At 42.9% G+C, this 23,437-nt stretch overlaps 1 protein-coding gene across 10 annotated transcripts in view; it reads left to right on the top strand.

Annotated features, from left to right (window-relative positions):
* LOC102293975 (adhesion G protein-coupled receptor L3) overlaps positions 1 to 23,437 on the top strand; it is a 274,148-nt gene that overhangs the window by 16,945 nt on the left and 233,766 nt on the right. For all 10 annotated transcript variants that reach the window (XM_042224361.1, XM_042224359.1, XM_042224362.1 and 7 more), the window contains exon 2: positions 10,378 to 10,466. The gene's annotated coding sequence lies outside the window, so the exon portion shown is untranslated. The remainder of the gene's footprint in view (positions 1 to 10,377; positions 10,467 to 23,437) is intronic.

The following is a 23,437-nucleotide window of genomic DNA, read 5'->3' as shown; positions in this document are numbered from 1 at the left end:
TGGACCACACTGTCGTGCGATTCTTCCGCGCGTTGCCCATTTCTGTCACATCCTGCCGTTAGCTTGTGTATCACAGTGGTTTGTCATGCGAGTTGCTTTGATCTGTCTGTGTACGCGTGCGCGCTGGTGTGCGTTGTGCTGTCACTTTGTTCCTCCTTGTAAACAAGGCGAGAACGCCGAGCTGGAAATGAGTCAAAGCACTTACATTAGTTGTTGAAGTGTTTTGGAGAGTAACTGATGGTGTACGTTGGACTTTAGGCCTTGCTGCATATTGTGGATAGATGAAATGAAATCAAACTGTGCTATATTATGATGAAGTGTACAACTGCGCACTTATTCGCTCTTCCGAGTTCAAGTTACCAATCTTAGTCTGATCTGTACGATGCAAGGAATTCACTGGGTGCTTCAGTGTTGCGTTTGAGTTCTGACATGAGTATTGGAGGTAACTGTGCCCACTCAATACACTGGCTGTAAATGTCTGCGTTAGAACCGTCCCAGAAGCAGGTGTGTGTGACAGAAGCCAAGTCAAGTTGCACAGAGCAAACCAGGAGGGCAGGAAGTCAAAGGAAAAGCAGAAAGAGTACGGGCAACTTCCAAAATAAAAGTCCCAGTGCAGATTAAATCATCTGCTTGTGACTTTCTGACTGCTCCCCGCGTGACCTGAGACTGTGCAACGAACATCAAAAAACATGAAAAACATGAAATGCAACTGCACAAACAAGCACTTTGTGTATTCCTCAGCTATTGTGCTCATTTCCACCTCGATATGTTTATTAGTGGACTCGAGTTGCTTCTTATTTACGTGACACCTTTCTGGACACGCACACCTACTCTGAAGGGTCTCGGTGCAGCTATTTTGGTCCTCGCTCAAGTCCAATTACTGTGGTTACATGTGCACACAGAGGAGGAGTGAGGAGTGTTTGTCCTCTGGGCCTCACCTGTAGGGTGTAGAACCGCTGCCTCAGTTCATCCACTGTCTAAAAGGAGCTGTTTTAGCTCCCGTCCCCCTCCTTTTATCTAACGTTCATCAAATTGATCAAAAGGTTTCCACAGCAGGTAGGTGGGACACCCGCTGTGGGAGATAGCCATATTGGGAATATCCACTCTCACTGACATCATACAGAACCAAGCGAAGAAAACCTGTCAGAAGTCGCTTTTGGAGCATTTAGAGCCTGAGCTTTTGTTTAAGATGGCTACATTGTTACATAAATAAAGACAAGGCTCACATGCCCACTTTATTCATCCACACAGAGACCTGTTGGTCCACATTAAACCCAGTTTTTAGCTCGAGGAGTCAAAGTTATCAGCGCAGAAACTGTAGACAACCTCAATCTGTCACATATCAGTGGACAGCTCCCCAGCGTGAGGTCACACAGCCCATTACTGCAGCGATGCCATTATGTCTTTCTCTGTAGTCAGAGTGAAAGGTTGCCGTGCCCCCGGATGACCACCCCCACCTCACAGGGGTCCTGTGATATCTCGGTTGTCTCCTTCCAGGCCTGAATGGGCACATTGTGCTGCCGCCCGCTGCTGTTCTGCAGACCACTAGGTTCCTTCACACACACCTGTCAAGCCATGTCCTCGGCGCCTTGGGTACTGCGGCACTCCACAGCCACCCCCTCCTTCCAGCACACACATGATCGCTGAACCTTTGCACACCCGTAGAAACACACGCACGCACACATCCGAAAAGCAGTGATACATGAACAAATAATCACTTGGACCTATGTAAAGACGCGGGCGTGTATACACAGAGACACACACAATTGAATTTCGCCTAAACACAGAGCATGCATGCATTCACATGGAGCAGCACCCAACACAAACACACACACACACACACACACACCGTTATAGAGTTGGAGTTTATTGGAAACACGCCTCGCTCGCTAAGCCAAAAGTTATATTCAGTGTGGAGCTCGGCTTCAGAATTCAGAAAGGGTCAAGTTCCATATTTGACTGGATGGGGACGGCAAGGGCAGGAAAGGTTGGTCGGGGTGCACGCATTTGCACGTGGGACCCCCTTCCCATTGCATTCAGGAGTAAATTACCTGTAACTCGATCCACAGGTTCAATCAGTTGCAGATTTTTGGTCTTGAAGCGCAGAGGAGGCCTGCTTCGGGGATAGCCACAGTATCCCTTTCTCACAGGGAAATACATATACCGTAGTTAACGTTAGCTCCGAAAAGATTATCCAGTTAAAAAGAAACTAATTTGAAAATGACTCATTAATTAGTTTTGATTAATTATTTTGGAGCTGCTATTTTCAATAGTACAAAAAGATTCGTGGCTCCGGAGAATTTTAAGGGTAATTTTCACAGTTTTCTGCTGTTTAGCAGTCTAAGCGATTAGCCCTGAGTCATTACAACTCCGAGAAAGCTGACAGGTTTAAGCTCTCAATCAGATCCATTTGTCTTTCACTTTTTTCTTGGGTTGCTTGGGTTTATTTTAGGACCTCTCATAGACTCAACAACCGGCCAATTTATCTAAAATCGTTCCAAAATGTCACGGTTCTACGTGACTTGACACACACGGGAAAAAGCACCCAAGCGTGCGTCCTGATCTGTCGAACGCACTCCTCTGTTTTATGACGTCTCATTTGCATCTTCCCTATCTGTCTCTCTCTCCGTGGCCTTGCGCCGGTAGCCCTTCACAGAACAAACGCGCCTCTGCGTGTGACATTATCATCAAAGAAAAATGCTAAATGCCTCGATTGTAGATGCGCGCGCCGTGCACCCTCGTGAAGGACCTACGTGTCAAGTCCCACTAGTGTTACCCATACAATTTTCCCCTCTATTGACTTTTATGTTCTGTTGCAAGGTTGGTCATCATGGTGGGAATATATATGCATTCTAAATAAAGACGTGTGTGATAGTAATAATGATATTGCTCTACCAAGGTAAACAGCTCTGAAGAGGGAGTTGTGGTGTGAATGTGGTGTTTTGACAGCTTTATTTTTTGACCATAGGTTTTTGCACGTTTGGCGTTGGCTGCTTTTTTTTTTGTTTGTTTTTTAGAGAAGCCTCTCTGAGCTTGGCTTGTTGGTGAGATCATGTGATAACACAGAAATCTGGCTGTGGCTTGAGAAGCAATCTAGGGCCCGAGGACTACAAAAACATGATATTTACATAAATATTCAAACGCATGAGCCTGCATACACCCACGTATGAAAATTTAAAATCGAGGTGCCGCGTACCACTTTAGCTGAATGCTTTATACTCGAGGCTATGTGTTCATCGACTTGTTTTGTTTGTGCTTTTCTTCCCCCCCCCCCCCCCCCCCCCCCCGTTTTTTAATAAATATGTCCACAGACAAAAGCTCGCAAACAAGAGTACGCGTGCATGCGGCGCAGACTAACCTACAGACTCGTATCCCAGTGTTCGTCCCTCTCCAATTAAGACCAATTAGGGCCAGTGTATGAGAAGGTCTTGTGGGGATGCACTGTAGTGCTCAATGCTGTACATCCCTCATCATCTCTTCTCATTTGTATGCCAGAGCGGTGTGAGAGAGAAATGGGAGCTACAGGGAAAGCATAAAGAAGATGATAGAAATGATGAGGGCTTAAAAAAAAGAAAGGAAAAGGTGAGAAGAAAAGAACGGGGGAGTGGGTGAGGTGGGGTGGGGGTGGGGGGGGGATCTACGGCAGCTAAAGCAGGGATACAGAGAGGCGAAGAGGTAGCGAATTAGTGAGCCTCAACAATGAGGAAGCAGACACGTAACTATACATAATCTACCTGCAGTTGGCAGCTACCTCAGTCAATTGTTATCAGCTTCCCTTGAATTTAATGTGACCCTTGGGAGTGTAGATGCTGCCCATGCATTATAAATGCTGCCCATTGATTTCAGTTGGTGAGCTTTCCCTCCCCTCAGAACGAGCAGGCTCTGACTCACCGTGATTTCTTAAGTGACTGTGGTGTGCAGTATAATTCATTAAAATCGCGTTTCACGAACGGAGCCCTTGTTTTTAATTTCGCAGTTTGACTTGTTAATTGTATCAGTGAGATTTAAGCACTTCTAAATCATCTGGATAATATTATAAGGCATATGAGGACCTATGGGGGTCTCCGTTGGTCTTTCAGCTCCGTCCGTGGATCAGGTTTATTCGGCACACCCTACGCTCCAGTTTCTGGTATTCCTGGGTTTGTTTGTAGCGTTGCCTTGCAGGGAGGGAGGCTGCTGCCGTTGGGAGTGCAGTTTGCATGAATGCTAGGTTTCCCGGCTGAATATTGCAGTGCAGGGAGACCAGCAACACTACTTTACATCGCCTGTCCGTGGTTTTAATACAATGGCCGATCGGTTATGTCACAGGTGTCGAACTCCAGGCCTCGAGGGCCGGTGTCCTGCAGGCTTTAGATGTGTCCTTGAACCAACACAGCTGATTGAAATGGCTAAATGACCTCCTCAACATGTCTTGAAGTTCTCCAGAGGCTGGTAATGAACTAATCATTTGATTCAGGTGTGTTGACCCACGGTGAGATCTACCTGCAGGACACCGGCCCTCGAGTCCTGGAGTCCGACACCCCTGGGTTATGCGAAGCTTCCTCCACACGGAGCCGCAATAGTTACATTTGGTGAGAGTCATGGCACGTTATACTCGAAGTGCAGTTTACCTGAGGGTGCAAATGGAATCTTTATGAAGCCTGGTTATTTCTGTCTCCAAGAGCAGCTCATTTTAAAGTCCGTATAATCTATGAAATAGCTGCAAGTAGGCGAATAAGTACCAACATGGCGTATTACATACTTCACAGAGGAGTATGTAGGTTACTTAAGGCTGTCTGGGCTTGTAAAAGATGCTGCCATTTCAATACATTTTCTGTTCATTAGCCATATCTCCTTTGCCTTTGGCCCCGGCGTGCTCGGGCCGGCTTGTCAGTTACAGTGTCACAACTACAGGGTCATTTAATTTAAAGGCCTGCTCCGCCGATTAGAGCTTTTGTGGTGAGCCGCCGTGACTACTGTAATGCGGGTGTTTGGGTCAGCGATGGGCACAATAGCTTAGTTACTCTCGCTGACTTCCTCACTATTGCCTCTCTCTCTCTCAGCACATTTTACACTTGGCTGATAAAATAAGCCACTCTTTGATGAGCTTTCGGCAGGCCGCGGCGTTGTGCTTCAATAAATGCTTTTATAAAGACACACCACAGGCTGTCGACTCGGATCAGTCATACAGCGGCCGCCTGCGTCCGCTTGCCGTCTCATATTGGGACGCCATGTCCTGATAACGGGTTGTTTTGATGCATGATGATAAATGGGTAAAAAATAAAAAGTTCTGTAATGGACAACTTTTCTTCAAAGTGATTTGTTGTCTATGTTAAGACAGTATGAAGGCTTAGGTAACCAGGAGCTGTAGCAAAGACAGCAGAGAAGCAATCCATAGAAAGGAAGGCCACTGCAAATGTAGTTTTCCTTTTAATATAAACCCCACTACATTCAGTGTCTTGACGTATTTACATTCTGTAATATAGGACCATTTTATATAGTGAATCTCATTGTCTGGCACCGCAAGCAGGTAGAGTAGGCACTTTTCTTTAGCAGTGCTCACACAGTAGCTGTTCAAGCATCGCTTGCTGCCTCCAAAATTCTGGGATTTGTCCTGTTAAAGCACACTGATGTAGTCGGTGAGGCGGCTGTGGCTAAATCTACTTTGTCTTGTGCCGCTTGTGTTGCTTTCTCTCCTCTTATTTTTAGCTCTTGGTAGTTGGAAACAACACACTCGGGCTGAATGCTTTATCTGGGCAGGAACAACATAAGCTAGCAGTTGTTTTGTATGCTTTTGTGTAGGTGTGTAATTGCTTGTTCAGATTAAAGTGTTCTACATACTTACTTATACTGTATACATAAATACTAAACTAAATCAGCAATAGCCAGCTCTGTGCTCTTTGATTAATTCACTTTGCTGTTATCAACAGAGACTTTGTAGGATAATTAAGGCCGGGAGGTCAGCTCGTTTACTCGTCCTTTGAAGGAAAAGCTAGACAGCTGCCACCAGGCTCAAATGCACACTCACGAACGTGAGGAAAAATGCTGCTGCCATACACTAGAGTGTCATAAGGCCGGGATAGCTTGCACTTCCTTCTTTAGTTTTGTTAAAATTAACATTACAAACCACGGTGTAACCGTAAATCTTACACAGAAGAAAAGCACGGTTACACCCAATATTACTGTCAGGCGTGGTCAGAAATATGGCCTGCTGCTCTACAACCACACTCAGCAGTGATATTCAGCACACTGTACCACAATGAATCACTTTTGGGGTGTGAAATCAAATTCAGGTTTAAGTTCATGGCAGCGAAAGCTGGATAGTCATGCTGTGTTTCATCACTTTGTAATTTGGAAAGCACTCCTTTTGCCAAGGGGACTGAAAGGGAAAAAAAAGAAACAGGCTACAGTGGATAATGTAACAAAGAAAAGAAGCAGTTTTCTCTGTCTTAATGCAGTGGAGTTGCTACATACTGTACAGAACCTCCTTTTGCGCTCATGCGTTTCACCAATTGGCAATCATGCACTTGTGGATATCCAGTGAGCCTGGCTAGCTTTCTTGGCACTTCAACAAAATTCTTTTACTTTGCTTTCCCGGTGCCTCCTGCTCTAACTGGTGGCATATCCTTAGCAGCCGGTGAAAAGTTAATAACAGGATGTAAAATTAATCTCAGTCTCAGTTGTCTCACAACGGTATCTCAGCAGGCTTTTACTTAACATGCAAGCCTTTTCTCTACTTGCCATTATTAGAAATACCAGCCTTTACTCGGATGTTTTAATGCAAAACTCTAAAGTGCAAGCATGCACAGACTAAAGCGTTTTTTCTGTGCATGCAAGAATGCCAAGCTTTTTGATTAAACTTGCTATGTTCACGTCTTGCTTACTTCCAGTTAAAGTCAGGATGCTTTTTAAATCACGGATGGATTATTTTATCAACAAGTAACAATTATACCTATAAGTAACAAAAATACACTTTTTAGAATTAGAAATTCTTCCCTTAAATGCATCCCACTGCAAGGATTTACACACTACGGGGCAGGTTCAGGGCTGGTTTTGGGCAACAAAGATAAGAGATGAGAGGAGATGACTAGCAGCCAGCAGGTTGCTGCTTTGAGCATCTCTCCGAAACGACTGTTTCTGCACATGATTTCTGACAGAAATAGGCATATTTCCAGCTTTACCTTACAAACCCCACTTTAATTGAGGTTCTTACAATAGTTGCAATAAAAGGAAGATGAAAATAATCAGTGAGTAAAGTTGCAGTGCCTGCGGTAAATGTAGCTCAACCTGTAAATAAAAGGATGAAATCAAAAAGCTGTTTAAAATCGTTGAATTTATTGCAGTCTGTTCAAATGAAGTTGATTGGTATAAGCTTGAATGGATACCAATCACATTATACTTAATTATTAATTATGCAAATAAAGACACCTATAATTGTATATATTTCACATGTATTTTACTCAGATGTGCAGTTTTCTAAAAAAAAAAAAAAGTAAAAAAGAAAGAAAAAGAAAGTAAGAAAGATGCATTTTACTCAAAATTACTGCTTCATGTTTATTGAGGGTGAAATTAGAGGGTGGCTCAAAACCAGACACCAGCTCTGGTATTGGTTTTGGATCAATACCAGTGCGATCAGATCGATACTTTGTTTCTACAATGCAGCCCACTGAACTCTATTAAGTACATGTTGTTTTTTTTGGAAATCACGCATTATGAAAACTGTCTGAACCGTTTTGTGTTGATTGTCAAGTCTGTTTTATTTATAGCCGATACACATTCCAGGACTCCAAATAACCCATTTTCAAAATACATGAAAAGCCAAAAGGTGTTACGTTTTGTTGCATTAACAAGATATTGTGGAAAGTACAAATCACACTGATTTAGTGGTCATTAAAGTGTTTTTAGAGGTTGCAAATAGAGGATAATTTATCACATAAATGACACATTTCTCTACTCTACATGAGCTGCCTTTGTAGGTTAAAACCCGTGGTATCGGTATTAGTATTGGTAATTTTGGCCCTGTAATTAGTTGGGATTGGTATCTGTATTGGTAATATTGGCCCCCATGTTTAATTGGTATTAGTATCGGTAATTTTGGCCTTGTAATTACTTGGTATTGGTATCTGTATTAGTATCGGTAATATTGGCCCCCGTGTTTACTTGGTATCGGTATTAGTATCGGTAATTTTGGCCCTGTATTTACTTTGTATCGGATCGATACCAAATCTGTAGTATCTCACAGCACTACTGTAAATGTAAGATCCTCTTACATTTACACTTTCTTATGTTTTGCTAGGCTGCTAATTGAGTGCAATCCTTTAAAAACTCATCTTTAAAGGAGCAGCTAATATATGGATAAGGTGGCATGATTGTTTGCAGTTAAAAAATGTATATGCTTATGCAACACTGGTAAAGTAGACATTGGTAGCGTCTGTCTCCAACAAAAAAATTAGGTGATTTTCCAGATAATGCGTCGGTCATTCAGCCTTATGGATGTATATTTCTCTGTCCAGAACTCACTGATGATGTGTTGGAAGCCTCACCTCCCAACTACTGCCAGTACTTTAACACTAATGATTGGACGAGAGCAGTAAATTTGGCTCTGATAGTGTTTCTGCTGAGTGCGAAAGACCAAGGAGAGCAGCAAGGAGTTTATAAGAGGTAAATGTGTAAAATTAAAGCTCTGTCCAGTTGCTGTAATTACTGTTAATTAGGTTTGATCAGAAAAAGAAGTGAAATCAAGCGAAAGCACACGATGAAAGCCTACCATACCGCCCAGAACATAATTTTTGCTTTCTGTTCTCGGTGCAATTGATTTCTCCTTTTTGTGCAGCAGTATGTGGTTAGGATTGTTGCAATATGGTGCGACCGTGCTCCTTTCCAAACACTTGCAGGCCTGCTAAATGACTGGCAGATGCTCTGTTGACCAAACTAGTTTCAGCAGTTCAGCTAAATTGACCTATCGCATCTGTTTTCTCTGCCAAAGTCTCAAATTTGATCAAACATAATGAACAGCAGATTTGATGAAGCACGTCCCCGGCACTTGTTCGAAAGCCAAGACCGGTTGGCCATTGTGCCTAGATAATATTTAGAAATTTGGCAATATAATTGAGAGCCATTCTTTTTCTTTTCATTTGCAAGCATCTTTGCACAATCTGACAGAAGTAAAGGAATCATTTCACTAAGTACCTTTTTTTTTATCATTGGCACACATGCACAAATTATAGACTCTCGTTTTCCCAGTGTCTCTGTCATTTTAAATCACAGCCAGTGCTTTTAAAAGAGACGTGGACATGAGGCGGACAACCCAAATAGGTGAGAGGAAAGAAAAAAAGGTTGTTTTAATTAAGTCAAAAGGAAAATCTACCTAATTTGCATAGTAAACACAGTGCTACCGATTAATCCTTTTTCTTTTTTTTGTTTTTAGCTTATTATTCAAGACCATCCAGTGCCATAGACACCTCAATTACAAAAGCTTTGGTGCTCATCAGTTTTATGATTGCATGTGAGATTTAATTATAAATCATGTAATGATTGTTTTGCGTCACAATAACAAAGAGAACAGCTCGTCGTGTGTTTCATCAGGGATGCCGAAGAATTGCTCTTTCCCAGAACCGCTGAATGCCATTTGATTTTACCTCTGTGTGCATGCTCTTCATTAATACGTCTATAATTAAACCTAACCACTTCACCCCTCGCACACGGGTATGGTGCCAGCACAGATATAAATTGAATGCGTTCAGTTGAAATATATATAGTGAACAGGGCAACGTGAAGGATGGGAGACGAGAAATCTCTGAAAGAAGGCACTCCAAAGATGGATTGATACGATGGCTAAAGAGGCAGGGAGGGATAACGAGGGGAAAACTGGAAAGTGTGAAAGGTGACTGGGGGAGGTTGCCATCAAAATGCTAATGTTGTGTGGGATATTTACTGCAGAGTGTTAATGTAGTTTAAAACAGGCTCTTTGTCCTGCAGCCCATCACCAAGCTCCTGTTGGGCCCTAATAAATCAGCCATTAAAAGCTGATGTGACCTGAATAGCACTTCATACAGCGGCAATCGGGCCGTAGCACCAGTATGGGAACCAGAAAGCAGCTGAAAAATTTATGAAGATGCCACTTAATAACGGTCGACCCAGAAGCGAGCAAAATAAAAAGTGTCTGTGTGATGTGGCTTGGAGAAAGTAACGCTTGGACTCTTTTTTTAAATTTTTTTTTTTTTTAAGTAAATCTGTGTCATACAGTAGATGTGCAGATGCCTCTTCATGTTGGCAGACGTTAAAGGTTCCTGCCTTTTAATTGCGTCCCCTGTCGCCCGTTTGGAGAGAATACAGCGAGAGTCGGTGTGTTGCTCTAACATAAGTATGCCCTGCTCTAACTTTTGTGTTCTCTTCCAGGACAGGAAGTGCTTTCCCTATCTGGAATGTGATATACGGGATTTGTTCAGCAGCAGCACTCAAGGACCGCTCTCCTCTCTCAAACTGAGGTATTGTACACTTTTTATCAGCATTTCTGACAGCATCAGACTGTAAATGTACGGCGGCCCTGAGAGTTTAGACGCACTGCAGCTTAAGAAAACACCAGCAAATCGAAAAAAAAAATGCTGCAAAAGCACACAAAAAGTCACAAATTCAATTCAACAACAGTTATCTCAAGGGACTCTATAATACTGTCAGGTAAAGACCCGACAATAACTCAGACTTGGCGACAGTGGCAAGGAAAAACTCCCTTCTAACAGGAAGAAGCCTAGGGACAGGAGGGGCAGTCATCAGCCGTGATTGGCTAAAGGCGAGGGGAGGAAGTTGGGATGAACAACACACTGTGGAAGAGACAAGCTAACAGTAAATGGCTAATAGTAAACACGTAGCTACAGCATTATATGAATGATATCTCTGCGTTATCATCAAAATAATGTTGGTCAACATCACAACGGACCAATCACGAACACTCAGTTAGCATTGGAGAAGAAGTTAGCTAATGCTATTAAAAGCTACCATAAGCAAACCGAAACGAGTAACCTAAATTTGGCGGACAGCAAAGCTAACTTGATAATGTATTTATTAAAACACACGTTACCATGGCATCTTCTTATCGTTTACACCGGCGAATCCCACTTCTTTTAAGGGTGTCTCAGTGCAATTCTTCCCATGTTTTGGTTGCTATCATTTTTGCAGCTGGTCCGTCACACTATCGTCTCCCCAAAAACACTTTTATTTTGTGAGATTTTTTTTTCCTACTTCTGTTGTCTTTAGCGTTTTTCTAGTTGCTGGTGTTTTCTTCAGTTGCGGTGCGTTTGAACTCTCAGGCCCAGCAAATGGGCCTGAAAACGACTCCGTGCAAGTCATGAATATGCAGCGCAACCCAGATTAAGTCTGCAACCCATACACCACCAACCCCACCCAGCACAGCACAGTAATGAAGAGCATTCATGTGGGCCAATTGGGCTTGTACTCTGCGCGCAATAGGATGTTTATGAAAATGATTCACGATAGGTGCTCATCTTCATATGCAAATCTGTGGGACACCACTGTTAGGCCTCTAATTTGTGCCGGCGGCGGCGAGGAGGGTGTTTTTTTTTTCTTTTCTTTTCTTTTGGTCGGTAACCATACGTATCTACGGCGCGTGCTTGGATTTCATTCCCTGATGCAAATGATGTTTTCGGTGTAATCATGCAAAAGCACAGCTGGCTTCCATTTCTCCACACCTCGAGCCTGTTGCTCCCCCGCACCCCCTCACTGCTGACTCTTAACCACCAGAACCTTCCTTGCGCCGGGCTCCTGTCTCCTCTCCCCGTCTGTTTGCCGTTGTTGTCTCCTGCAGCCCTTGTGTTTGCTCTCTGCTTCTTGTAGTTATCTTCTTTCCCTTTCCTGTGTCACTTGCCATACCAGCCCTCCCCTTTTCATCCCATCATCACACACACACACACACACTTCTCTCCACTGCCACCACCTCCAAGCAACCCTCTTCATATTGAATGGATCCACTAGCCTCGGTGCCTCCTGCGGTGAGCCTGGATTGAATTCAATTAGGGAGATTGTTTGCCCTGCAGAGTTTACTGGTGGGCTTTGTGGATGATAGGTTTGCCTGCCGACTTCCCCTTCTCCCCACGTCCTCCTCCTCCCTCACTCATACACACACTCTTCCACACACAAAGACACACCACTACATCCATCTACCCTGTTTCCCCTTCATCTGACTCAGTGTAGACACCCCTCCTTTCCTCTTTCTCCTAACAACTTCCTTTTGGCAGTGCACTTGCCTTTCTATTTCCATTTCCTTCTTTTTTTTTGGTGTGTACACTGTTTACGTTGCTTTTCAGGCCCCCGTTGATGTTTTTATGCTATTTTGTGACATCGCATTCAACATGATCAAGGCATAAAAATTGGCACAGTGGGGATAATGTGTCATATCACCTCTTTGATAAGACCACAGGGCCTCATATTCTCCATGTGGCTGTTTCGTGAGTTGCTGGGATGGGATTTTTCAGATGGGAACTGTTTTATTTGAGCTTAATCCCAGCAGCTACACACACACATTTCAAGATAATCCCCACCCCCATTTTTTGTTCCAGAATTAATTTTCCCATTTTCTAGCATATCCAGCATAAAGGGAAGGGCAGTAAATGTTGCTGACATAGGAGTAATGGCCACATTAGTTGCAAGGTGAAAATAGAATTGTGCTGTCATTTGAATAACATTGAGAGCAGCAGGCGGTACTTATGCATGCTGCTGGCTTGTGGTTTTAGATATGAAGTGAAAATCTGGTACAGACATAATGGCCCTGGTCTCTGTTCTGTGTAGAAACATATTTCAGGGACTTGTCCTGTAACCCGCTGCTTTCCTTCAGATGTCACGCTGTGTGACTGTGTACCAGTGCTCCTCAGAAATCAGATACTGTATTAGTGCTGAAAGATGTCAAATGAATTAAAAGCTAGGCATCGCTTTGATGATAAACGTCCTAATGCACTCTGACGTGGAATTACGACCTTCGTTTGATGTACCTTTTTTTTGCTTGATTTGTGGTCACTGCCGATTATGTTTAATTCACTTGAAGGCAATGACTTTGTGGGGCTTTAAATAAAACGCTTGATTTACAAACAAGTGTCATTTGGCAGAAGGATATTTTTCAAGCTAATACGCGAGAAGAATCCTAAAGTAGACCGATTATACTTCCTTTTTCTCTGATACTTGTGCTGTTACAAACCTGCAAATGGTAAATGGCCTGTATTTGTATAGCGCTTTTCTAGTCCCTAAGGACCCCAAAGCGCTTTACACATCCAGTCATCCACCCATTCACACACACACATTCACACACTGGTGATGGCAAGCTACATTGTAGCCACAGCCACTGACCAAATGCTCGGATGCTCTTGCTTTAGTCTGCGCTAAACACTCAGTTTCAGGTGCTGTTTTTCTACTCTTGTGTCTGATTGATGTCAGAGGCACAGGATTTCCTTATATGGTCATCTCAGGTTCATTGTTTGTTTATTCATGCCACTTCAGAGTACTCATTCGATAGCAAAGCTGGGCAGGTAATGCTAAAAGACACGGCTCTTCCATCTGTAAAGAGCAAGATCGAGGTATCAGAACGCAAAGTGTAACTACCGTTATATTGCCAAACTGTGTCCAAGGTTTACAGTTTGTTTCCGGAGGTCCACAATGTCAAGACAAAAAGTTTCAATGCCCACGAGCACCAGGTTTTGTTTACCCGACAAGGAGCAGCCAATCAGCGAAAGGCTTTTAGGAAAGGGAGCCTTAAAGAGACGAGTGATGCAGTGTTGCAGACACAAGGCGACCTTTAAGGTGCTGCTTAAAGATTAGCAAGGATTTTATGTGGTTAATAGATACTCTGGGTGAAGTCCAAGAATAAAAGTTTAGAGCTGGAAATTAATATAATAGACCCCATTTTTATCTGAACATCTACAAAGCTGCAGAGCTTTTTAGCCTGTTAGAGAATTGAAGCTCCGTGTCTGTCTGCAGTGCTTTGCATAGCCAAAGTGGCTTCCTTTAGCGTCAACCATTCAGGTTACTTTAACCACAGTGGCCAGAGATGACTTTAGCCCCGCCAGGTTTTTGGTTCTGTTAGCTTAAAGCCCTGCCGTTTGTTTTCATAGCGTGATCCTGCCTGGACTTGTTGAAATGATGCAAAACAGGTCATTTGAATGGAAAAGGCAGTGAAATCCTTTCGGCCAATGTCAGCAGTGTTCTTGAATTTGAATCCTATCCAGAGGTAGTTGACTTTGCACGTCTTTGTTTTTCGTGTCCTGTTACTTGGGGCAACTATGGTCAGGCCAGAAGCAGCCTGCTCCGAGGATACCAGACAGCATCGAAACCCTCTAAATGACCAAATTATTTAAAAGGCACACATTGTTTTGTGTAGTGCACGGCTGATAATGATGACCCTCTGTGAAAATTGTTGTTGTCAAGACAACCGCACCTTGCTGGGGGATAGATTTATTATGACGTGTTTGTGGTCATTTTCTCCCAGTGGGTAGCGGGGCGCGAGGGGGACCTGATGTGAAAGTGCTCCTGCAGCTTTATGAAAATGCTGCTTAGTCATTTCTTTATGTTGATTTGATGATTATTGATTTTAACCTCAAGCAAATTTGTGTCCAATAGCTAATATGCTATTAGAATCATCAAAGATGACGTGTTTTCGAGGTGAATGTTTTTTGCAGACAGGACTCCAAAAAAAAAAAAGTTTCCATTCTGCCGTTGAGGTCATACGTGATCATTGAGAGCATGTGTTAACAGTCTCATACTCTAATTACTCTCACAATCAGTAAGGGGCAGGCAGTTTTAAGCCATTTGTTTATAGCTGAGGGTAAACTTGCACAATAAAACTCCACACAAGGACACATCGAGCGGATGTAACCGTAATTATTTAGTGTTACGTCACCTGGAATGTGTCTGCGCGCTGTATGTGCGTGTACCTGTGCTTTATGTGGTGCTTGCTGTGACACTGCACTATATATAGCTCCAACGCCCATCTATTCCAATACAATATTCATGTCTTCAGTGGCAATTCGTCACTCTCTTGAACTGCATTATCATGGTAATGCCATCTATGATTTCTCCATGCATCTGTAACGCCTGCAAAATTTGGTATCAACGGTACAGAATAAATATAGCTCTCAAAGAAGAGTTTAAAACAAATCAATAGCTGCATTTAGTTTAAAAGTTTTAGGAAATATCGGGGACAATATTAGGTACACCTTGTTAGCACTGGGTTGGACACCCTGTTATGCTGGAGACATTCCTTTGACATGATAACAAAACAGGTGCTGTATATTTGTTGCCAGCACACACATTGTACAAATCTTGCATTCCTCCACATCCCAAAGGTGCTCTATTGGATTTAGATCTGATGACTGTGGAGGTTATTTGAGTACAGTAAACTCATTGTCACATTCAAGAAACCGGTTTGAGATAAACTGAGCTTTGAGACAGGGTGCGTTACCCAGCTTGAATCACATAGTCGGCAACATGTTTTGCTTAAGTCATGCTCATTTGGTACGATAAGGCACAAAGCGGATTCCTTGGGGGACGGATATCGTCGTTTAATGAGTGTTTTTTTTTTTTAGTTACTGTTGCCGTCTAGTTTTCTCCTCTGACCTCTGGCATCAACAAAGAGAACTATCGCTCACTGGATATCTTCTGTTTTTCCGACCATTCTCTGTAACGCTAGAAATGTACGGGAAAATCACAGTAGATCAGGAATTTTTGATCCATCTGGCACAACCATGCCGGATTCAGAGCCATTTAAATTGCCTAAATTTCTTCCCCATTCTGATGCTCAGTTTGAACTTCAGCAGGTGGTCTCGAGCACATCTACACTCTTAAATGCATTGAGCTGCCATGTGATTGGCTGATTAGATATTTGCGTTTGGTTGAACAGGTATAAAGTGTCCGGTAACAGTAGGTAGGTTAGCATAACTATAACACAAAGGTGGGAAAGAAGAGGAGAATTATTATTTTGGACTTATTAATTATTTTTTGTTTTGTTTTGATGCTTATAGAAATGTAAGAAGCAGGATTTGTGAATTTAGCACATGCTAACTGAAGTATTTCAGGAAATCACTGCCCAGCTAGCTAGGCTAGCATAACTGCTGTTAAGCAAGTTCGGGTTATGCTATTTTATCTGTCAAAATATAATATATGTATTTAAAAAAAAGAGCTTTAAAGGTCCTGATAAACTGATTATGTTATTTGTGGACAGGTTGAGTCATGCTAACTGTTTTTCCTATATTCCACTCAAAGTCAGTGCTAATGCTAAATGCTAAACATGCTAATGCTAACTCAGTAAGAAAGTGAAAGAACACATTTCCCACACTGTTGACCTCTTCCCTTAACCCTGTGCGTCTGTTTAGTGGAGGGATTTCTGAGATAACACTTCCTCTTTTCCATTCCATCTCTCCACCTCTACATACCCACTTAGCTATTGCATGTCACAGCCCACCTCCACAGTCCCACAGGGCTTTGCAGGTGAGTGTTTCACTTTTCGTGACTGGTAAAAGTAAAAGTCCCTTCAGCACCGATGCCCACCCAGGTCTGACAGAGAGAGCATTAAATTTGGACGGGGCTATTTTCGGTAAGGGAAAGAGGAGGGGTCACTGAGATGTTAGTGAAAGTGTCTTGTCATGTGCCTGGTCGCTCTCCTGATACCCAGCCTGACAGTTTGGGTGTCTTAATAAAACAACACCCCTGACAGCGAGCACACACAGCAGCTCAGTGGTTTCGCTCCATCATCTTCCGCCAGCCCTTCCTCTCCTCGGCTTCCCCACTGTGCCCATGTATCGCCCAGCTCCTCGCTGTGACCGCTCAAGCTGATTTAAATGAACAGGACGATCTGTTGATTGCTATTAGATTCATGCATAGCTTGCACCTCTAGGGGGGGTGTCTGCCATTATCCCATTTGATATACTGTAGCAAAGCAACAACTGGCCTACATTCAAAGCCACTCTTTATACTCTTTTTATACTCTTTATTTGTTACTCGGGTGTATCTAACTAACCTCAAGAGCCTTTTTCCTTCGCCTTCTGGTTTTCGTAGCACTCATTCTCCCTTGAACTTCCGCTGCACCCTATCCAAAAGCTTCAATTCCAGCAAAGGTGTGCTGTTCTAATCAGCTCTGTTTGATGTGTGGAGGCAGCAGGCTTTATGGAGGAGCCAAGATCTCTTAGGACATTAAGGCTAGAGGAGAGGGAGGAGAGGAAGAGATTACTGCTAGTCTTTTTATAGAGGATCACTCCATCTTGTCCTTTTTAGCTCACTCATTAGTTCTCGCTTCCCCCCGGAGGGTGATTCTCTCGTTCTGTCTCTCACCAAAACTGAGGCCTCTTCTTTCACTTTGGCAAAAAAAACAAAACAAAGAAAAAAAAAACCCTTGTCTGACCATCATTTAGGCAAATATGATCCAACAGTGTTTCCGTTATCACAAAGTCAGAGTCAAAAAAGTGCTTGTGTGGTCAGCACTGTTCCCACTTTGGCAGGTATTTAAAAAAAAAAAGAGATTTTTTTTTTAAAGCAGCCCAGGAGAGAGAAGGGGATGAATAATGATTGCACATGCCTCCCTTTGTCAGCCGTGGAGCCGGCGACATGCCTTTTCTTCATTTCCATCGCCCAATTCCCTCCATTTCCTCTCTCCCTCCCTCCCTTCGGTCAGTACCTGTGAAATCAGACATCCTTCTGTGCCTGTCAAAAAATAACCACATCTGCAGCTGCAACCGGCTGTCAGGGGAGTTCACCGCCTGACAACTTGCGCGCGCACTGAGGTAATCAGAAGTTGTCAAAAGTGAAGTGTCCTCTGCTTTGACTGAGCTTGTGCGGTCCCGTCCAACACCGGGAGCTTTGGCTGCGGTGTAGGTGTACTAATGGCCTCTTTGTCATCAGGGATCATTAAATAATGTCCTGCGACTGCATATTTTGGCAGCAAAATTGTTGTTTAGCTGAGGAAAATGGAGACACGGATAGATAATGGGAGCCCGCATTCGCTGCCAGCCTGCTGGCCAACTCTGTCGTGGGATGGAGCGCCACATACGCTTTCATGACCTCCTATGATCATACATCATTTTCAAGTGCTTGGAATGCAATCCTTTCTTTTTTGGTTTTCGTTTGTTTACATATTCCCAGGTAGCTTGTGAAAATTTAATTTGTTCCCCATATGCATGGGGTGCTCCTCTGTGAGGAAGCACCTGTCTTATAAAAAATACCCCCACAAGCGAAGAGGAATTATTGATTTGCATCTGTTTAGTCGGGATGCCGCCCTCCACGCGAGGATCCCGAAGGTGCCGTCGCACCCGTCTGTCCTTTTTACGGTGGCTCTAAAACCGTTGATAGGGGCCGCGATCCGTTTCTGCCCTCCCTTGAGTTTTATTTACAGCCCCAGCCTGGCAATAAAGCCCGAAATTTATGACTTACTTTTTAATTAGAAATAATGTCTTGTAGAGTTTAAGTGATGGATGGTTTAATCAATATATAGACCGTGGCTGGGCCTATGATAAACGTCTCTATTGACAGAGCGCAAAGTAGCCTAACTTAACACTTTGTCTTTCAAAGAAATATGAAGTGTTTTGCTTGGTGACGGGAACTGTACGCTGCCCTTCTCTGTGTCTCTCTCATTATTCTTCTTTCCATTTTACTGTCTCTCGCGACTCTGTCAACACTTTTTTCCTCTCAACAGGCAGTGTTTTCTACAGAATGAATCAACCTCCCCTGTCACACTGTATTTAGGTAATTATTTTACCACCCGAAACCCCTATTGTGTTTTGTGCCACATTTGCTAAAGTTTAAATAAAATAAGTGCTGAAGGTGGGTTCTTGTGAATGGAAACTGACAAGCTGGGAGAAATGCATTTCTCAGATAGAGGGGGGACTTTTTTAGTTTCTTTTTTTTTTTATTGGGCAAAGTGGTTTCCTCTTTCTCTCAGGTTCAGAGAAAAAGAGGGAGCAAAAAGGATTTTCAAGTAGAATAATTAAATAGGAATCAAGTCAATGGGATTTGTTTCCTGGCGCTGCAGATAATTGCGTAATACACACCGGGGAATGGAATTGTGGTACTTGACGATTGAAGTTCAATTTTTGTCACTTGCGGCTTATTGTGAAGTGTTCAAACGTGACATGCGCTGTGCTTAACTCGGTGCCGTTTTCCACAATCCAGACAACTCCACAGAGCGATCAGACAAAATCGGCTGTAATTTTGCACAGGACTATAACTAACACGCGCCATTATACTTCTAAAATGTCAGGGAACTGGGGGGAAATAGTTGTGTGAAATCAAATCAGGGATGCAGCAAAAGGAAAAGCTCCAAAGGGTCATATTTCAAAAGCTTTAGCTAGCTTGTGCCTGGCTTTTGATTATTAGATAGCTTACTTAATAAAAATGTTAATCATCATTTAATATATTTTTATCATGTGGATAAAAGAAAACACAAGATATATTTTCGGTTTCCCAAAGTTGTAAAATTCCACTGTTATAGCAGTCAAACACAAATATGTGTCTTACTACAACACATTTAACGTGTTCGGTTGTTTGTTTCTCTGACTGTGAACTCCTGTTAGAGCAGCAGTCCTCAACCCCCGGGCTACGAACCGGAGTCGTTTGGTACTGGGCCGCGAGAGTTCAGGCTTGGGTGTGAAATTTATGACTTTCAGGGTTTTTACCAGTTTTTATTGTTATTTTTGAAACCATTTTTATCGTTAACTCGGTTTCCCTGGGTCTTTTCCTGTGTGGTATGAATAAATCTTATTTTTTTTAAAAAACATTTTTTCCATGAAGACATAAACCGGTCCGTGGCGCAAAAAAGGTTGACGCTGTCTTCGAGTGTCAGGAGTTGAGTAACCAAACTTGGCACACGGGTACATCTGAGGCCCCTGAAGCTTCTTACCGATATCAGATTTTATGATATCATCATGTTACCTAGTATCCACCTAGCTTTGTGTTAGAATGAACAATTTTTGAACGTTTAGACACCAATATCACCTTTGCAAAAGCATTGTATCATTTTTATTTCACCACCACAGCATATATGCAAAAGCTGAATTATGCATGATGCATTATGACGCCATCAGGTTGCCTCTCAGCCGGCTGCTTAGCATTGGAATAAATGCTTTTGTGCATCTACAGCACCTCATAAAACCATTTTGTTTTCATTGCACAACAGTGACAACCACAAAGCTGAATTATAGATGCCTAGCAGCCACCTAGCAACAGGCTAAAATGAACCTGTTATTACATCTAGACAAACTACAGCAGCTATTTTTTTTGGGTGCTGTTAGTGTGTTTCAGTGTGTCAGGATCAAGAAAAAGGCATGTACTAGTACCTTTAATCAAATACAAATTTTAAAAGGAAATAACAATAATATACATCAAAACCAATGTTGGGTTCGATCTTGGCAGCACCTCCTGGTAGTGTCAAACAAAGATATTGTGGTAGACGGCAGAAAAGATGAGGGGGGAAACCTATGCAAACAGAATAGCTGCTATAAATAATAAAAATAGAAGTTTAATGCTGTTTAATGCTAGATTTTAGAGCATAAATATGAAATATCGTCTAACGTACCCTTTTGCACAACAGTGACCTGCTACATGACGTTATCACATAAAGGTAAATATATTACACACTCAAGTCTGGGTTTATAAAGTTAATGATTACTAATCAGTAAGATAAGAAGCAAAGAACGGTGACAGAATGTGTGTTGCATCAGAGTCCTTCCTTCACCGTTACACTTGAATACTTGCAACATGACGCCTGCCTCTGCAATCCAGACCACCTACCTCAAAGAGAACAGGATAATCGTATCTATATTCAAACACGCACAGATCGGTGCACACCAACATGAAATCACCTGACCTCTAAGACAAACCACAATACCTTCCTTTCTTATTGATTAGTCTTGCATTCACTGCCCAGGGCAGGTGGAGGCCTTAATAACGGCTTTATGCTTTGTTTTCATGGTCCCTGGAATAGAATAACCACAAATGACATGAATCTCATGCTATGAGTCCCTCTGGTCAATGGTTAACTGCTCTGCAGTGATTCAAAGCATCCGGGCTCTGTCGCGAGTGACCGCTCGTATACGGATCTCGACCTGGATACGTTTTCTTCGCCCTCGCTCCCCACCCTCCACGCTCGCCGGTCTAATTTCTGCTCTTTTCCTCCCTTGCGCCGGCATGTATTACCTTATCTGCCTCCTTTGTGAAATATAAGCTTGTAGATAAGTAGTATATTGGGCCGGGTTACTCATGTCTGTCTTGTTCATTCCTCACAATCCTCTAATTCCCTCTAGAAAGCTATTTTCCCAGACTGCAGGTGGCCTGCGTTGTAACGTAGAGGGCACGCCTGATCTCCCCACAGCAAACACAGACATGTAGTCACCTCTTTTGTATTCTCTACAAGTGCTGGTAATGCCCCAGTATGCATGTGCACTGCAAGTGTACACATGACTAATCTCGGAGACAGCGTAGCAACATACCACTGATAGGTACGCAGCTTTACCCGAGATTAGCCATGAAGTCAGGAATTATTCATCTGTTGTGTTTGTGCCCTTTTTATTTCTGGTTGACTGATGAATGGCACGCACAAAACAAACAGAATCCCGCATGAAGCTTTTAACTGCGGTTACCCCTTAGTCCACGGTTGTTTGCTGTGTAGACTCCAGGGGGGGGGGGGTTACGCCATCTTTTTCAAAGCATGACTCTGTTCTGACACTCGCTACAGTAAACTGCATTAAAGGAGGGAGTGAGCGTTTCCAAACCAGAGTAAAAAGCAATGCCCTGAGACAGAAACTGGTCCTGTTCGCTGGTCAGGGTCACTGCCCACCACGACCTCTGTTCTGGCCAGTTAATTAGGAATTAGAACAGGCATGACCCTCAGGATGTTATCTACGTTAGAGTAATGAACACCTGGAAATTCTGGAGCTTGTGCACAAGTCACCGCATTGTGACTTTTAAACTCCTGTGGCCTTTATAATTCTACTCCCAGGATTTTCTTCCATTTCTTTTTTGTCCCCTTAAAGGGAATGAGGTAGTGTCACGCAGCCGGATAAATGTAATTTCCATTCTGTGGCACTTAGAGTTAAGCTAAAAACAATCAGCATAGGTTAAATTTAATATAGTCCTATTTATTGTCCAAGAATTACCTTGCTGTTATAGACTGTTATGTCCTTTCCTGTTAAATCTCTGTGGTGTCCATAAGAGCAGATATCCATAATATAGTCATCCTTCCATTTATGAGGGGCAGCCAATCAGAAAAAAGCTGGCTTAAAGTAATGCTGAAGGGAGCTATATAAGCTTGTTTACAACGGGGATGATGTGAGAGGTTGTGCCGAGCCTCAGTGTAAGATAAGTAAAGATTATTTTTGTCAGTCATGCAAAGCTACTCTGGTATAGTTCACGAATAAAAATATGGGTTTTGCTAAGTGGTGTAGCAAGTATCCTTGGTAGGGTTTAACAATGTTTTATAGGGGCTGCAGTATTGAATTTTTCTTCAACAATTTGTCCAATATCTTGTTGAAAGAACTGCATACTTTTATAAAGTTTGCTGTAGCCTGTAAAAACACCTTTAAAAAAAATTACTTTCATTCATCCTACCGCAAAGTTATTTCAAATGCCAGCGTGTGCAACATGAATAAAAGCGCGACGAATATAAAAATTCTAGAAAAGCGTGACTGAAGGTAATGCAAGGGAAGGAAAAGTATTTTGCAGAAACGCACTGTTGTGTGTGTTGTTTGGATACCTTTGAGAGGCTGTAAATCCATCGTCAAATCACGTGTACCCCGGTTATAACCGGTATTCCATTTGCATCAGCAAAGCAGAGCCGCCTCAGCGCCATATTTGTATTCAGAGAGGAAAGCGGCACAGGTGGAGCGTGGGTTCCACAGCTAAAAATATGGACCTTAAAATTACATATACATGCTCTTGTTTCAAAAAAAAAAAAATCCAATTTCATTTATAATTCTGATATCGCATTTGTGGTGCAGCTGGTGTGTTCATGCAGGGCGACTGTGATTTTTATTTCATTCTGCCTGTGTAGACCCAGATTTCCTCCTGTCTGCCATATCATAATCACTTGGCCCGATGCCTTGATTTGGTGAATTGTTACACCCCGACTAGGTAGTGTATGATACACCAGCTCACATTCCGCATTATTTTATCAACTGCTTTTTTCAGGTCACAGTGCAGCCGAGAATGTGGCGGGTTTGGGTTATTTTTTTTGTTTTTTGGGGGGTTTTTCCCCCTCCCCTCTGTCTGTGCTGGCAGTGAGCACGCCCCAGTACACACAGTCCCTAGATGCAGTCTGGCAGGCCTAGTGAATCATCTTCCCGTCACAGGTGGGGGAAATACAACAGCGGGATTGGCAGTCCAAAGGTGGCGTCTGGCCCGCTCTTGAGTGAGGTGTTTGGCTCTCTTGCTTCCCCTGTAAAAGACTATGTGTCTTTTTTTTCTTATGCAGGAGGAA

The sequence above is a fragment of the Haplochromis burtoni genome, unplaced genomic scaffold, assembly GCF_018398535.1.
Source record: "Haplochromis burtoni strain Fernald_Lab_line unplaced genomic scaffold, NCSU_Asbu1 Contig_136, whole genome shotgun sequence".
In the NCBI taxonomy this organism is placed as follows: domain Eukaryota; kingdom Metazoa; phylum Chordata; class Actinopteri; order Cichliformes; family Cichlidae; genus Haplochromis; species Haplochromis burtoni.
The sequence above is the reverse complement of the archived record's forward strand: the minus strand, read 5'-3'. Positions and strand labels throughout refer to the sequence as shown.